A 16207-nucleotide genomic window follows, 5' to 3' on the forward strand; every position below is an offset into this window, starting at 1 on the left:
ATGCTGTCAAAGTAATACAGTCCAGTGAAATGATATATCCCCACTGCTCCTTTCCACAGTGATCCTGCACTCCGCTTAGAGCTTGGGTTTCAAAGTTTTATATTCATTCCCTGTACAGAGAACTAATTACCTTGGCTAGACAGACCACATTACTTGCAGAGTGACACTGGTCAACCCAGAAAATTAACTGAGGATCTCATAAACTTCACAAATCCCATTTCAATGAGATCTTAAAGTGAAAACCTGAACAGAGTTGTCATTCTCTGGCTCCTCTCCACCTCCCAGAAGAATTCTGTTCAAGAAGGGAGCAGCAGAATGGAGATTGCTATCAAGAAAATCAAATTTGCTAGAGAAAGGGCTATACTGCTAGCTTCTTAATGGAAGGCTTCAGTTACCTGCACTGTTGATTTGCTTTTTTTAATAGAAATAAGTACATGGAATTGGAATAGAGATTTGATCATAGGAACTAAACTGAAAATAGGAAACTGTAAGCATTCATGTGGTATTATTCATAATAGAAGAGGACATACTGCTGCTATTGGAATTAATGACCATTAATGACCAAGAAAACCTGAAACTGATCCCCTCAAGGAAAAGGATTTACAATGCTGTTTCTCCCTGCCCTCATTTTAAGACTCAAACTGGTTCACACTGTTAATGGGAAAAATATTCAGCATTTTTCTCTCCTCTACCATCTGCCTCTCCTATTTTTACCTTGGCAGGCATCATTACCATAATACAGTCTCATTATGTTGTGCATTGGACCCAATTTTAAATGTTTAATAAGAAATCCTCCGTTGTCCATGTACTGCTGTTGAACCCAAAGGGACTATTTGTGGGGTGATTATTTACATAATTAAGGATTGTGCTACAAGGTGTGCAGTTGACTTAGCAACATGTACTGTGTATTTAACAAATTCTCTTAATATATTTATTAAACAAATAAACATGTTATAACATAACACAGTCATTATTATTTGACTCTTTTAAAACAAGTGAGGGAGGCAGAAGGGAGGGGCAGAGAATCCACACTTACAAAAACCTCAAGGCAGGTCTCAGAAAAATGAAAGGAAGGAAAGGAAGACCCTAGGCAAATAGAATAACGAAGAGAGTAGATAAAAAGGAATATTTAAAAAAAATTGTATGAAAGATGGCAGAAGAGCAACTCTGATATCCAGTGATTTTGCAAAGCATCTAATACCATGTCGCAAAATCTCACTGTTAAAGTCAGTTCAAATTTCTTTGGATGTGAGCACTGTCACCTGGACAGAAACTTGATAAACCAGCTGTGAGTTCTGGGTGACGACAGCAAGCAGAAACATGAAGCTGAGAGATGGCAGAGTTGTAGAATTGTTAAGGTTGCAAAAGTCCTCTAAGATCATCAAGGTCAACCATTAACCCAGCACTGCCAAGTCCGCCACTAAACCATGTCCCTAAGTGCCACAGACAGACATTTATTGAACACTTTCAGGAATGGCAATTCCACCACTTCCCTGGGCAGCTTGCTCCAATGTCAGAGCAGCCTCTCAGTGAAGAAATTTTTCCTAATATCCAATCTTAACCTGGTGCAGCTTGACCTCAAGCTGCATGCCCTGTTGTCCTGTTGCTTGTTACTTGGGAGAAGAGACAGATCCTCACCTCACTACCACCTCCTTTCAAGTATTTTCAGAGGGCAATAAGGTCGCCCTGAGTTTCCTTTTCTCCAGGCTAAGCAACCCGAGCTCTCTCAACCTCTACTCATCAGACTTTTTATCCAGAGTCTTCCCCAGCTTTGTTGCCCTTCTCTGGACACACTCCAGCACTTCAATGTCTTTCTTGTAGTCAGGGCCCAGCACTGGACACAGGATTCAAAGTCAGGCCACACCAGTTCTGAGTGCAAGGGAATGATCGCTGCCCTGGCTCTGCTGTTCTTTTCCATTAGACAGATTTCCAGCCAGATTCTGCCCATATCTGATGTTTTGAGAGCCAGGACACTGTGGCAGTGTACTACAGAAGTGAATTTAGAAGTTTGATTGAAAAAAAAATAAATGGTATTTGCAGATTTAGAGAAAAGGAAAAAAGGTCAATGAGGAAACAGAGCAAAGAGTACTTAAGGAGAAATACACACACTGGTCAGAATGAAAGCACAGGGATTTAGATCTGTTGCAGTTGTCTTACCAGTGGGTATTTTAGTTCTGACAGTATGACAGCATTACACCTTATTTTGTTCTGTAATTGGAAAACTCAGGATTCGTGTGCAAAAAGTTATTTTCATGTCCATTTTAGTAAAATAACCTTTGCAAGGGGTAAATGCTCTGACATCAACAGTAGGAATGAAACAGGTTTCTTAACCAGGTTGTCTAATTGCCTTTCCGTAGACTCATGGGGGACCACCTCAGACCCAGAAGATGCACAAACACATTCTGGGGGCAGGGGCTTGTGTCCGCTTCCTGCCCTGAGTCAGTGCTCACAGGCGCACCTCTTTGTTTTCCAGGTCAACACCACACCTTTCTGCTATGCCTCATCGACATGTTTCTTGCCACCTCTGCTGTGCCTTCCCTCTCCATCACCAGAGTTCATCCATCAGGATTAGGTCAGTGTGGGAAGGTTCACCCTCCTTCTTACCCCAGGACATGCTTGCTGTAGGATGGGAGACAGGATGTGTTGGCGAAGGCAGGAGTGCTCCTTTTCCAGCTTCAGTTACTTCCCATCAAACTGGAATAAATACTCTGCTGACCCTTTCCACACCTCTCCACTGGAGGGATAAGGAAAGGAAACAGAGAGAAGCAGAAATTAATTCCAGCTTGACTTCAGTGCACTTGTTAAGAGTGCTCCCTGCCTGCCAAATGAGAGCACCATGGAAACAGCAACAAGCAAATTAGTGAATTAGAAAACACTGATCTTTGCAAATTATAGCTGTAGCCACAAAGCCCCATACAAGGAAAAAACATACAAATTCAGAGGCATGCGACACAGATCTAATACAACTGCAGAGCTCCCTTGCCCAGCTAGAGAAGGATGCCAAATCATAGCTCAGTGCAGGGATCTGAAGGACTGATTTCAGATGGGGAGCTGTTGTTTTCTGCACTCTGATTTTGTGGTTTTGTTGCCATAAAACTCTTGCCATGGGAGGCCTTTGAAGAGGAATTAAATCTCTTGCTATCAAAACAGTAGTTGGATTTACAGTAAAAATCATGGGACTGTTCTCCATTCCAAACCACACTGCTTTTAAAAGTGCCAGCTTCTTGCTCAAACAGCAATACTAGCAAATTTCAGGAAAAAATCTGAATAATTTGAGCCTCAGCTTAGGAAAGAAAGCACTAGTAATTGTAGGTATTCATGAGGTGCTTGCCTTTTTTTGTTGTTTGGTTTTTTGAGGAGTTTTTTGGCCTCCTACAAAAGAGAGTTTTATTGGGAGATTCAACAAAAGATTAAAGATCACTTTTCTGGATGCTTAAGAAGTATCTTCTAAATGTGAAGATGGAAAGAACAAGCAGAAAATTCAAAATATTTGGAAAAATACAAGATATGGGCAACCTATCAAACAGCAGAGCTGCCCCAAAAGAGGGAGAGATTGTTGATAACAGCTAAGAGTTGTGATGAAGGATGAACAGCTGAGTTTTAGCTTTCTTGAACTGGAGCCGGGGGTGACACATCGAGAGGAAATGCCAGACAGACAGGCTGAAATTTCATTTGGACACAAGCAGATGGGTCTGGAACAGAGAGATTGATCTGAGGCTTGTCCATATAAAGACAGTAATTAACTTTGTACTTACAGATGAGTCAGGTTCATGAGCAAAGAGAAGGAAACCACAGGCAGACTTCTCTACAAGACTCAAAGTGTGAGCTAATATTTTCCTTCCCTGTTTTCCTGCCCATGAAATAATGTGTGCACGTTCACAGCATGTGCTTCAGTGATTTCTTAAACACAGAAACCAGATTTTCCACAGACCTGATCCTTCAGAGGAATCCTACAATACTAAAATAGGGTACTGACGACAGCACACATTGTCAGAAAAAGAAGATGTATTTCAGTTTTGGGAATCTAAAGGGTTACTGACATATGTACAAACTGTGAGTTATGTATTAAATACTGCATGTGAATGAGAAACATTTTATATGACACTTTGAGAAGAGAAAAATAAGTCCCACTTGTGCACCTTACTGAGAGACCTGGAGACTGAAACTGCTGATCTTCCTTTTCACTGACCAGATGCGGACTTCAGGTTGTTTCTGGAGCCTGTCAAGAGGGCATCAGACTGGTTTAGATGAAAGAGGGTAATTCCAGCACAGAACTTTTGTGGAGCATGAAGAGGTTCTTTGTCTTCTGTGGACACTCAGAAAATGAGCATCCATCACAAGACAGGGTCTGAAGTGCTCTATGGTCAGCTCATCTTCATAGAAACACAGCTTCTTCAGTGAAATTCCCAGTAGGACATGAAAGGTGTGGGATGACCCGTCATATTAACAGCAGGGCACCTTAATGTGAGCCAAAACAAACAACCTGTTCTGGGATGTTTCAACACCCCTCATTTGCCCCACTCACTGGCCAAAATCAGTCCTGCAAAAGTCCTTCTTGGACAACTTGGAGATAAGACTACCTTGAGTCTGGTGCTTGGAAATGAAGCTCAGTTGCAATACCTCTAAAAATCTATGTTCTGTCAGAAACAGGCACATCCATGCTTGTTCTCAACATCTCTGTCAGCATCTGTCTGCCTCATGCTTTTGCCAAAGCCCCAATACCCACCCACATGTAGCAGCTCTCAGCTGACTTTGGCTGCTGCAGTCCTCAGCAGCCACCAGCTGGTCAACACCAATGAATGCTCTCATTGCTGTTGACTTCTGTACATCCCCTTTGGTGCCTCTCCCACCTGCAACACCTTCTTCAGGTGAAGGCAACACAGGTGCCCAGACCCTGTGGAGATGTGCACTGCTGTTCTCCACGGGTACCACAGCATCCACAATGTCCAAGGGGACACTAAAGCTGTGAGATGGATAAGGATGTAGGTGTACACCTGTAGAGACAGCTAAAAAAAGGAAGATTCTACTGCATGTGAATTTTTCAATGCAGGGCTATGTCTTTGGAAAACATCAATTTTAGTAGATCCAAATTAAGCATATACTGTTAATTTAGTTTGCCATTAAGCACATTTTTCACTGATGTATCAGAATTTTCCTCAGCTTCTTTGTCTCCCTTTTTCTCTTCAGGTCATTTGATGATTGACAGCTCAATGTACTGCAGGAACATTGGAGGGTAAGAGATAACTGTGTGCTGCAGTCAGAAGGTCCATGCTCCATAAAAATGTATTCTCTTCATTATTACCTATTTGACAAAGATTTAAGAGTGTTTTGCAGCTAAGGGCCACATATAAAAGACTAAAGATCATTTCCAAAAGACAAATTGCAAAAAGTCTGGCTAATTTACAGTGAGATATACTCACCCACTTTAAGGAATAGATGAAAGCACATCTGCAGGGTGCACCTCCACATCATGGGAAGGAAATTGAAAATAGCAGACAGCAGTGCAGCTGGTTACAAATTCTAGGAATTATATATGCTTCTATTGGAAAATGGGAATTTGTCAAACTGAGAATCAGTGCAATCCCCAATGTTTGTTTCTCTGTTTGTTTTACAATTAGCAAAAGGAAAGGCACACATCGTATGCAGCTTATGTGAGAAGGAAAACCTGCTTCTTCTGAGCTGCTACTGAGCACTGCTGGAGTTGCAGTTCATTTCCCCATTGCTCTCACTTTCCCTGTGGATCCTCACCCCAGCTGGATCAGACATCCCTGGAGCCACATCTTCCTTCCCAGAGACAGTAGCAGTACTCACTGCACTGTGTCTCCCCAGCAAGGCAAAGGAGAAAATGTGTCACTGGAGGCACAGCACATCTGCACCGGTGCCAGGAGTGAAACACAGCCTTCTGTCCTGCTCTCCTCTTCAGTCCTCACCTTCCTACCCTGGTGCTGGGCCCAGATGCTTGCAATTTCATGGTGGACATGATCCCACATGGCACAGCCTGAGAGTCAGTGCTTGGCTAGAGAGCAGTACAGGAGGGAGGAGGGCCAGGGAGCCGGAGGTCTCATGAGGGTAAGTCAGGCAGATGGAAAAATTAATAACAGATCATAATGCACAAAGCACTCAGAGAAAGCCAGTGTTACATTCTTGCATGTTGGTACAGACTATGGGAACCCCATTAATCTCCTATTTAATGCATGACTGCTCTGTAGCACCAGCCACCAGGAGGCTCATGTGCTCCCTGGTTCATCTATATAATCCAAAGGTGCTGGCAGAGGTCTTTGATGACCTGAAAAGTCAAAGAGATGCTAACCCACAATGCAGTAGGTCACCTTATATGTTACAGAAAAAATAGAACTGGCGGTCAGATGACAGATGCAAGAGGGGGCTATCCACAAGCTTCTGAGTTCAAGCTGTTCCCAGTTATACACGTGCTTTAGTCTGTGGGCTCCTTTGCAGAACTCCTGTATTTAGATAAAACACACCAAACATGGTTTGAATGTTCCATTAAACCAAACTTGCCTTTGCAGGAAGCATGCAAGGCCTGTATTACTTTAGCCCATGAGTGCTTTGGTTTTAGTGTTTGAACAGCACTGAAAATGCATTCTTCCATCTTTGCCACCTTGTAACACCAAAACAAAAGTAACTACTATAAACAATATTATAAATAAATGCAGAGGAAAGTAGGCATGTTATCAGGAAATATCCCCTCTTGCCTAAATGGCAGTGACTCCACTCTAGAAGTAATTTCCATGAACAGTGTTGCCAGTGTCTCTACCTTAGTGTATCTCTGATGCCAGTGTAGCACAAGCCTCTCCTCTGTGAATGCATCACTCTCCTCCACAAGACATTTTCGTAAGTCTTGTAGGACATTTTGATCTTTGAGACAAATACACCTCTGTCAGATATGACTGATGCTGGCACAGAATTTTTAGGTAGGTGGACACATCCTCTGAGAGTGTGCTCACACAGGCTCATTTCCATAGGGACTAAACTGAAGAGGGCAAATCTTTGTGATAGGAGGCACTTGCAGCCAGAATGTGATGCCATCCCATCAACCTGTATATCCAAAGAAGGTTGGCCGCTTGGAGAACCTACAAAATATGTAATAAAGGGGCAGAAAAAGGCTGAGAAGTCAGGATGAGAAATGACTCAGTTGTCTGCTTTGGCACATGCAAGGAAATCCACAAACCTCCTTGTTCACAGCAATCCCAGTGCCTGCACCAACAGCATATTTGTCTCCTAGACCTCAGCTAACCCATGTTCAAGGCAGAGAAAGGGACAGGTGGATTGGCTGCCTGATCCCAGATGCACAGCTCTCCCCATTGTCCTGACTGGCCAGACCCCACAGAGAAAAGAAGCAGGGACAGCTGTCAGAGATGACATCCCTTGTCTCCCTCCCTGCTTTGCTGCACCAGTGACCTTTCCCCACCCCAGCTAACAAACTGGAAAGGGAACATCTGTTGGGGGACTGCTGGTGAGAGCGGGACCGACACAGCACAGATGCGAGGCCACTGAGCAGCAGGGAGGATGAGCATGAGAAGAGAGAAGGGCTGTCAGAGGGCAGCTGAACAGATGGAGCAGCATGGATGCAGCTCCAGGAGTGCCACGGCAGGCTGGGGTGCAGGTACCGCCTTGCACATAGATTTGTTCAAGGGTTTACTTGCCTGGGACCTTGTGTTGTTCTTTTGGTCATTTCTGACTGAAATAAGGAAAGCACATAAAGAAAGAAAGAGTCATGGAAAGAAGAGCATCTCTAGTGCAAAGCTGTCACTGAGTAACTTGGGAGGCTTCATCCTAAGACAGAGGATCCAGTTCAGCTCACTCTCAAATTACAGGAAAGGCTCTCATGCTCTGCTCCCCTTCTCCTTGCTTAGCAAACTACATCTCTGCATCTGCCTGGTTTCATCTATTTCCATTCCTCAGTTTTTAGAAAATTCTCTTCACCTTGAAGTCAAGTCATCAAGAGATATATTCAGACCTTCTAAAAGTTTTACCCCACAATCCTCTTGCCTTAAGACAGGCAAACACCGATGGGTGCACTAATCTGGCTTCTGTCTCACTCACCTGGCCTGTGTACTTCTGCCTAAGAATGCAATCCTGTCCTGCCCTTTCCTCCTCCCAAAGATGTTCAAGCAGACAAAAACAGAGTAGTTGTTTTGTCGGTAAGACAAAAGCATATTTTCTGTAAGCCACCAAAATAGATGAAGTTGTCTAAAAAATCCCAACAGCTCTAAATTTAGTAAGTGTCAGAGCATTGCTGATGCAGTGCTCAGCTGATGGATGGGGTGCTGAGAGCAAACCAAAAGTCAATGCCACTCTGAATACCATCTGCAGAATAAACTACCCATGTCATCGACATCAATAGGCAGCTGCATTAATGACAGCACCTTGCCTTGTTTAAATCAGGGCCAAGCTTTAGTCAAGCAAGGGCAGGAAGGGAAATTAGAGCCTGAAGCTGCTACAGCTTGAAGACAGAGCACAACTCAAAGGCCATACAGGGCAAAGAAGCAGCATGGAGGCAATTTCCTACCTTCATCCCAGGTTCAGTAAACACTGAAATTATATGATCCCAAGCTAATCTTGGCAGAACTATTTCACCCAGACAAAGGACCACACTAATGCAGCTGTATTTGCTCCATTATTGGAGCATATAATAAGTGTTTTGTGGAAACAACTTTGTCTTAAACAGGCTTGAGTACCCACTGGAACAAAGGGAAATCTGGAGTTTTATCCACACCCACATTACTGTTTCTTCTGTCTTAACCTAGAATTTGGAAACAAAAGTAGACATTGAATTAGGTCCAATAAAAGAAATACAGAGACTTTTTTTTTAACACTTTTTCTCCATCATCTTTGCTGGATTTTGGTTCCATGGAGTGCTGAGGAGACATTTACTTAATGGTTCCTCTGACTTGTTGCAGTGGGGATCCTGCAACACGCATATATCAAACCAGGAGTCCCGTGGAAAGGAAATATATATGGACAGACAGATTCTTGCTAGATGTTTCAGAGATGTTTATTTCTCCAGCCGCATGGCCGGAGCTCTGCCCAGGAACTGTCCCAGTCACGGGACCAAGGGTCCTTCTGCCCGCGCAGGGAACACAAACCAACCAATGGGAACGAGGCTGAGCAGGGGCAGGGAAGCCCCGTGTCTGTGCCCTCAGGGCCCCTCTCCCAGGGCTACACGGCAGGGGAAGGACCCCAACACCTCACCCGTTTTATTTTAATAAAAGGAGAATGAAAACAACTGGATAAACATAACAAGAACAGTTTCAAAACAAAACAAGCCACCCTCCTGAGTCTTTAAATGTCCAATCAGATTCTGTGGAACATCTTAGGGCTGACAGAAGGGAGACAGGACTCTCTGAGCATGCTTTGTGGGGAAACTGAGGCAGGAGAGGGTTTAACTTCTTCCCTCCCCCTTTTCATCCCCCACTCGGCATTGGAAAGGGATTTTTGGGGAAACAATTGGCAAAAGCATGGTTTTGTGAGGGAAACCATGGGTGAAAAAACGGGTTGGGAATACACTGGGGGTAATAGGACATAGGGAAAAAGGGAAAGGTGGGATTAGGAAAGGGAGACTGTAGGGGGGCTTACAATGGAGATATTGTCTAACATGACTACGATTTTTAGCATATATACTGCCTTTCACAGAAACACCATCAGGCCCAGTGACCTGCGATGCTTGTAACCCTTTTCTACCTCGTATAATTTTGAATTCCACGACTTCTCCATCTCCCAAGCTTGGGATGCATTTTTCAGGGTTATTCTTCTTAATAGCAGTTCTATGCACGAATATGTCTTGCTGGTTGTCACACCTTGTTATAAAACCATAATTTTGCTTAACATTATACCATTTTACTATCCCTAAGGTCTTAGTTACTATGATCTTTTCCTTTTTCCGAGTGGCTGCTGTTTTCTGTCTCGCTGCGTCTTTGCTCTCTCTTTCGGTCGCTCTCGTGTTGGAATTGTCGGAGCTGCTGGTGCCTGCGCGCTCTTCCCGGGGTCGCGTTCGGGGCCGTGCGGGCCGGGCCGCGCCGCTCAGTTCTCCGTGCGTCGCCTCCTCTGGTTGCAGCTTCGCTGCCGATGCCAGGCGCTGCACCCACGTCTCGGCCGGGCCCCCGAGCGACGACTCCCCCGCGCCCTGCTCCAGCGCGCGTCTCGGCTGGGCGCGGCTCCGTTCCACCGCCACCGCCGCCAGCCGCCGCCCGCGCGCCGCCCCTCTCGGCCGGGCATTCACGGGGCTCGCTCCACCACGCGCTGCGTGGGGCCGTGCGGGCACCGCCGGGTCCCGCCGCTCCCGCCGCTCCTCGCTCCGGCACCGACACTGCGGCTCGCGTGGCTCCGCCCACGCGCGGGAACTGCCTCGCTGCTGCTCGCAGAGCGCTCGGTGCACGTGGCCTGGGCCGCACGGTCCCTGCGCCAGGCTTCCCTTCGCCAGGACACAGCTGACATTGCTCAACAGTCTCGGTAACTAAATAATATTCACGAAAATATTCTTCCATCGGCATATATTTTGACTCCAGTATTAACTGTGTCCAAACGGTTTTCCAAAAGCCCTTGGTAAGAATTAAATCCCAAGAAACATAGAAAAAGTTCTTAAACAACCATGCCAGGAAGTGTTTCAGTTCTTTTTGAGCTTGAATCAAGCTAAAATTTACAAATCGTTGTTCAAGAATCATTTTGAGTTTAAGATAAATGTCCATATGCGGCTCTGAGAGCCAAGAGTCTTCCCACGGTTCCTCCATAGTTTAGATATGGAATAGCAAAGCAAAACCAAGAAGAGGAATCCAAAGTTTCCAGGGTTTACTCACACAAATCAGTCGCTTAGGGATCGGGGATCGTTCTGCCCGCATTCACCACCATTATGTTGCAGTGGGGATCCTGCAACACGCATATATCAAACCAGGAGTCCCGTGGAAAGGAAATATATATGGACAGACAGATTCTTGCTAGATGTTTCAGAGATGTTTATTTCTCCAGCTGCATGGCCGGAGCTCTGCCCAGGAACTGTTCCAGTCACGGGACCAAGGGTCCTTCTGCCCGCGCAGGGAACACAAACCAACCAATGGGAACGAGGCTGAGCAAGGGCAGGGAAACCCCGTGTCTGTGCCCTCAGGGCCCCTCTCCCAGGGCTACACGGCGGGGGAGGAGACCCCAACACTGACTGGCCTGTGTTCAGTGTCCAAATTAGATCCCTGATTTAGTCTCCCAAGGGTTTTGAATGCTTTGCATTTGAGAGAAATACATCTGACTTTGGGTCTTTAGTAGGAATAAGTGAAACAAATGCTATGTAAGACCACACAGTCAGTCTGGAGAGGTGGAAGAGAGTCTCAGATGTTGTTAGAGCAACGACCAGTGTCTTGTCTGGGTCTGGGTTGTTGTACGTTGTCACATAATCTTCTGGTTCTACAGCCCAAGTGGCTTTTGTTATCATTACAAAACATCAGGGAATCTTTCAAAAGGGAATCTTGAACTTTAGACTTTGCCAGCTAATAAGAATAAAACCAGTGCTAAAGAAGAGTCCTACTGACGACCTCAACAGAGGGTGGAGAGTAGGAGTTTAAGTCAGTCATGCAGTAAATTAGGATGCATTAGTGGAAAAGCATAAAATGTTCACAATACTACTGACAGTACCAAAATTATCAGAGCATGTGCCTGACCCAAGATCCATCTTTGGGGCTTTCCTGGACTGTTCCATTCACATATCAAGAAAAAAAAAAAGCAAAGAGTTGGAATAAGATGAAATGGGTACCAGAAGATTCAGTTAGGAGAGGAATAAAGAATACAAACACTACCAGATCCGTGTTCTCCATTGCCTAGATGACAGAGAAGTTTTGAGGAGTTATAAAATTATGTCAGAGAGTGTGAATGTCTGTTTGTTAGAAGCCTTCAAGTTTCATCAGGAAACAGTTCATTAGAAATTCCTCCGCAGTTAGTACAGAATGTCTGCTCTGAATGACTCAAATATTCTTTAACCTTATTAAAAAACTCCAGTGTAAGCACAGTGTGCCTAGAGTTGCAGTAGCAGACATAATAATAGTTATTAAAGTGTATGTATGATCAGCTTCGTGGCAAGTATTGTAATGGTAGTGTGGGGTGCTACTAGTAATGTAATTCAGTGAGTGTGATAGTTTTGACTACTTGGTATTTTTAGAGAGCACTATATTCTACTTTTTAATAGACATCTGGGTTACCACCATCAAAAAAATATACCATCTAAAATCATCACTGTAACTTAAATGGTGTTTAACTCTCTTTTTCTTGGTACCAGTATCAAATGCTCTCACTCCAGTCTTTGGCAGTACAAACCAGGTCTTAACCTGATTTGTTACCCAGAGGAAGGAGGTGGAGAGTGTCTAGCAGGCAGTTAAATCAGTCACATTCAGAAACACACAGGTGTCAGGCACATTGTACACCAGGAGGTTTCTTTTGCCAGCTCATCCTTTCATCCTCTTTCCTTCTAGCTGTGGAGGGGAATCCAGGTCTCACTGCCTAACATCTGGGTACCTACCTCCACAGAGCAGCTTTATTCCCTTCTCTAACTCTGCTGGCACCTGCCAGATGCCTCTGCTACCTCACTGGCAAGCAATCTCTTGACTTGTGACTGTGGCTGGCACAACTGCAACCTTGTGCATCTTTGACCTTCCCAGATAGTGCAGAACAGATCTCTATTTCTTATTTGTCCTTGGGCAATGAAACTAGTATGCAGTAACTGTCATTGGATGTCATTGATTTAATGCTTCTCCAAATTTACTTCTGCCTTATATAACTTTTGGGGTTTTTCCAGTAAAATTCAGCAGGATTCACATGCAGATATCTTCATGCATTAGAGATTACAAAATCAGATACTGTTGTCATTCATTTTATCTTTTCTCTTCAAAGGGAAAAATACAACCAATAATTAGTTATGGGTAATGGCAGAATGGATAGCTGTTCCTTGTAAAGAGCACTTTTTACACTACATTCAGACTTCTGTCTGCTGCAATTTCATTAAGGTTTGTAAATACCTGTGTTTTCAATGGAGGTTGATCTCATCCACCACCAGAAAGTTAAATGTATGTTTACTGCTCAAAGCTACAGGTCATAGAGTCAAATACCTTCTCTGCTCTAGCTAGTTGTCTGACAAGCAGGAGCATTGTCTGGCAGCATCCCATTGGAGATGAACATATTCACATACCTCAAGCACCCAAAGCTTATTTCTCCCTGGTAGACAGATCACAGGCAAAAGCAACACCACAGTCCAAGCAGCTTCCACATGCTAAGTTTCCTTGCCCCAGAGTCCAACAAGCTCTGGAACAGGCTGATGCCTATGCAGTGGGGCATCAGACATCTAGCTCTTTTTTTTTTGTTTTTTGTAAGTATACTCATTGTTGGGGTTTTAAGAGATCTAGGGTTTTTTTCTGTTAAAGGAATTTTCCCCTATTCTGTTACTAAGATGATAAATCGCTGGGTGCTTAAGAGAAGACAAAAGGGCCTGGCCACTCTTTTGTTTCACCTGGGTGTGGGTTCAGTTCGCTCTCATCGTCCAGAGAGAGAAGCTGGAGAGAAAGGAGCTGCTGGTTCCTTTTTTCGGCCGTTTTTCTTTCTGCTGGAAACAACGCCGGGATCCCAAAAAAGCCGCTTTCCCTGCCCTGCTGGAGGCCGGGCTGTGGCCACCCTGCCCCGCTGCTGCTGCTTCGAGCTTTCGCTGCGTTGTAGCCGTGCTCTCCCTGCCTGCCTGGACCTCCGGGGGGTTCCCCTTTTGGATACATCTCGTCTGCCACCCGGGATTTGTGTTTGTGCCTGCCGCTCCAGCCTGCCGTTCCAGCCTGCTGTTCCCGAGAGTCCGGGATCGGCTGCCCCGGGGTTTGTGAAGCCTTTGTTCCATCCCTTCCCGGGATCCCAGGGCACCGGTGCCGCGTGCTCCCCGAGCTCGCTCCGGAGCGCCCCCTGCAGCCGCGGGGGAACCATCGCACCTGCCCTGCTCACCGGGAGCCGCCAGCGCCCCTGCCGGCTGCGAGCGGAACTGCACCCGAGGGGAAAGGGCCCGACAGCTGAGAAGGCTGGCACTGGGTTTGTGATTGCTGTTACTGCCATAGTTGTTGTTGTTTTGTTTGACCGGTTATATACATATATATATATATATATATATATATATATATATATATATATATATATAGTAAAGAACTGTTATTCCTATTTCCCACATCTTTGCCTAAAGGCCCTTGATTTCAAAATTATAATAACTCAGAGGGAAAGGGGTTATATCTGCCACTTCAAGGGAGGCTTCTGCCTTCCTCAGCAGACACCTGTCTTTCAAAACCAAGACACTCATCCTCCATTATCTCTAAGATGCGAGCATCGCATATTTTACATTCATCACTCATCATCAGTCAATTAGATTAATAGAGATGGGGTACATCAAACATCATTTCCATAACCTCTGTGGACACCACTGGGTAAATTTCGCTCCCAGATGTAAGCATTGGCACACCCAACACTAGAAAATCCAGGAAACAGAATAAAAGTCCTGTGAACGGCAGCTACATGACAACTACTTAGACCAAGACATGCAGAGGAAATTGGACACAAATGAAGTACCGGGAAACATTAGATATGGATGGGATACCTTGAAAGAGAAAAGATAAGGTGATGTGTCACAGCCTTAAAAAATGCACTGGGTTGAAAGATTCACTGCTAGGAAAGTCCAGTGCTATCAGAGACCTGCTGCATTACCTTGACAAAAAAAAGCTTGACAGTCTTTTGATGTATTTCAGGGAAGACCTATTCATCTGAAGGGTGAGGCCAAAAAAGGAGGAAAGAGAAAAAAAATCCTGCCTGGAGAGCTTTTTTTAGTGCTTATATTTCAGAATGATGACAGCTAATTATAGCAACTGCTCTCGTTATGGGTGACCTGTGCTCACAATGTGTGGTATCTTGTTACTGGAGCAAGCCAGGGAAATTAATTAAATCACCTCAGTCTAAGTCCTCACACCTTCAAAGCATAGCAGAATCTGGCCCCTGGTTAGCTACGAAGCCATCCTGTCCCCCCAGATTTCCACTAGAAAGGGCTTCCTGCTGTAAAGGAAAATGCTGCAGCAGTACATCTCTGAGTGGGCCATCTGAGCCCAGAAAGCTGCAAAAGAGTCCCTAACAAAAAGGAAGAGGTAATCAACATACCTAAGGCCTTACTTCAGCTTACTGTCAGGGATAAACTCATGGCTGGCTTTCTGATAAAGCACTAATGCTTAAGGGAATGTCTGTATTCCTGACTTGTTTCTGTCTCCATGAATAAATTCATGTCACAGACTCATGTCACAGCTTGGTTAGCTGGCTACTCACAGACATCAAAGGAGACATGAAACTTTGAAGGGAGGGGCTGAGAGATCACTGTGAAAGGTGGGCAAGAGAGATTTGTCTTGCATATTTGCTAAATGGTCATAAAAATGAAATTAAAACAAGTTATATTTTCTCTGAACAGAGGAGGAAAGTTGTGCCTATTTTCAGTGAGGTAGGAAAATAGAATCCTTGTATCACAACATTGTTTGAGCACTCGAGCATTTTGGAAGAAAAAATCCTTTTAAACCCCAAAACATTTTTTTTTCTTTGAGAAATATTGAAAAGGTTATTTAGACAATGTGATGTTTCTTTTGGGGTTTTTTTTCCCAAACAGAATGTTTTCATCTCTGCTGCAATTTTTCTGCGGTCCAGTTTGACTTCCATTTTCATTCCATATGAGTCTCCATTAACCTCCAGGCTTTATTTTCTTATTCTAAGTCAAATTAATTGAATCACATTGCAAACCTGTAGCTTTTTGGCAAAAGAACTATGATAAACCTAAAGCAATTTGAATGACATGTTACTGTACACCAAATTACTCTGCTAGCAGAGAGAGGAGTTCAAAGGCTTTAAAAATACAGACTCCTTTTTCTTTTTTTGCAGTTTGTGAAGTTGCTAAGAAGCTTAATGCACTGTTCAATATCTGTATTCAGTGATAAAATAACTCAGATATGATGATGCACACATACACTTCAAAAGTAGTTTCAAAGCTTTGGTGGAGCACTTAAAAGACTTTGTGTACAAGCAATGCAAAGGGTTAAAAACTACCAATTTGACCCAAAAGGGGAACAAGTGTGCTTTTGTATTTATTGTGCTGCACAACAAAGCAACATGTCTTTACTTTTAGAAAGGCTGGGGCTAATACATTCAGAAAACGTTAGCAATG

This window comes from Corvus hawaiiensis, chromosome 1, assembly GCF_020740725.1.
Source record: "Corvus hawaiiensis isolate bCorHaw1 chromosome 1, bCorHaw1.pri.cur, whole genome shotgun sequence".
Classification (NCBI taxonomy): Eukaryota; Metazoa; Chordata; class Aves; order Passeriformes; family Corvidae; genus Corvus; species Corvus hawaiiensis.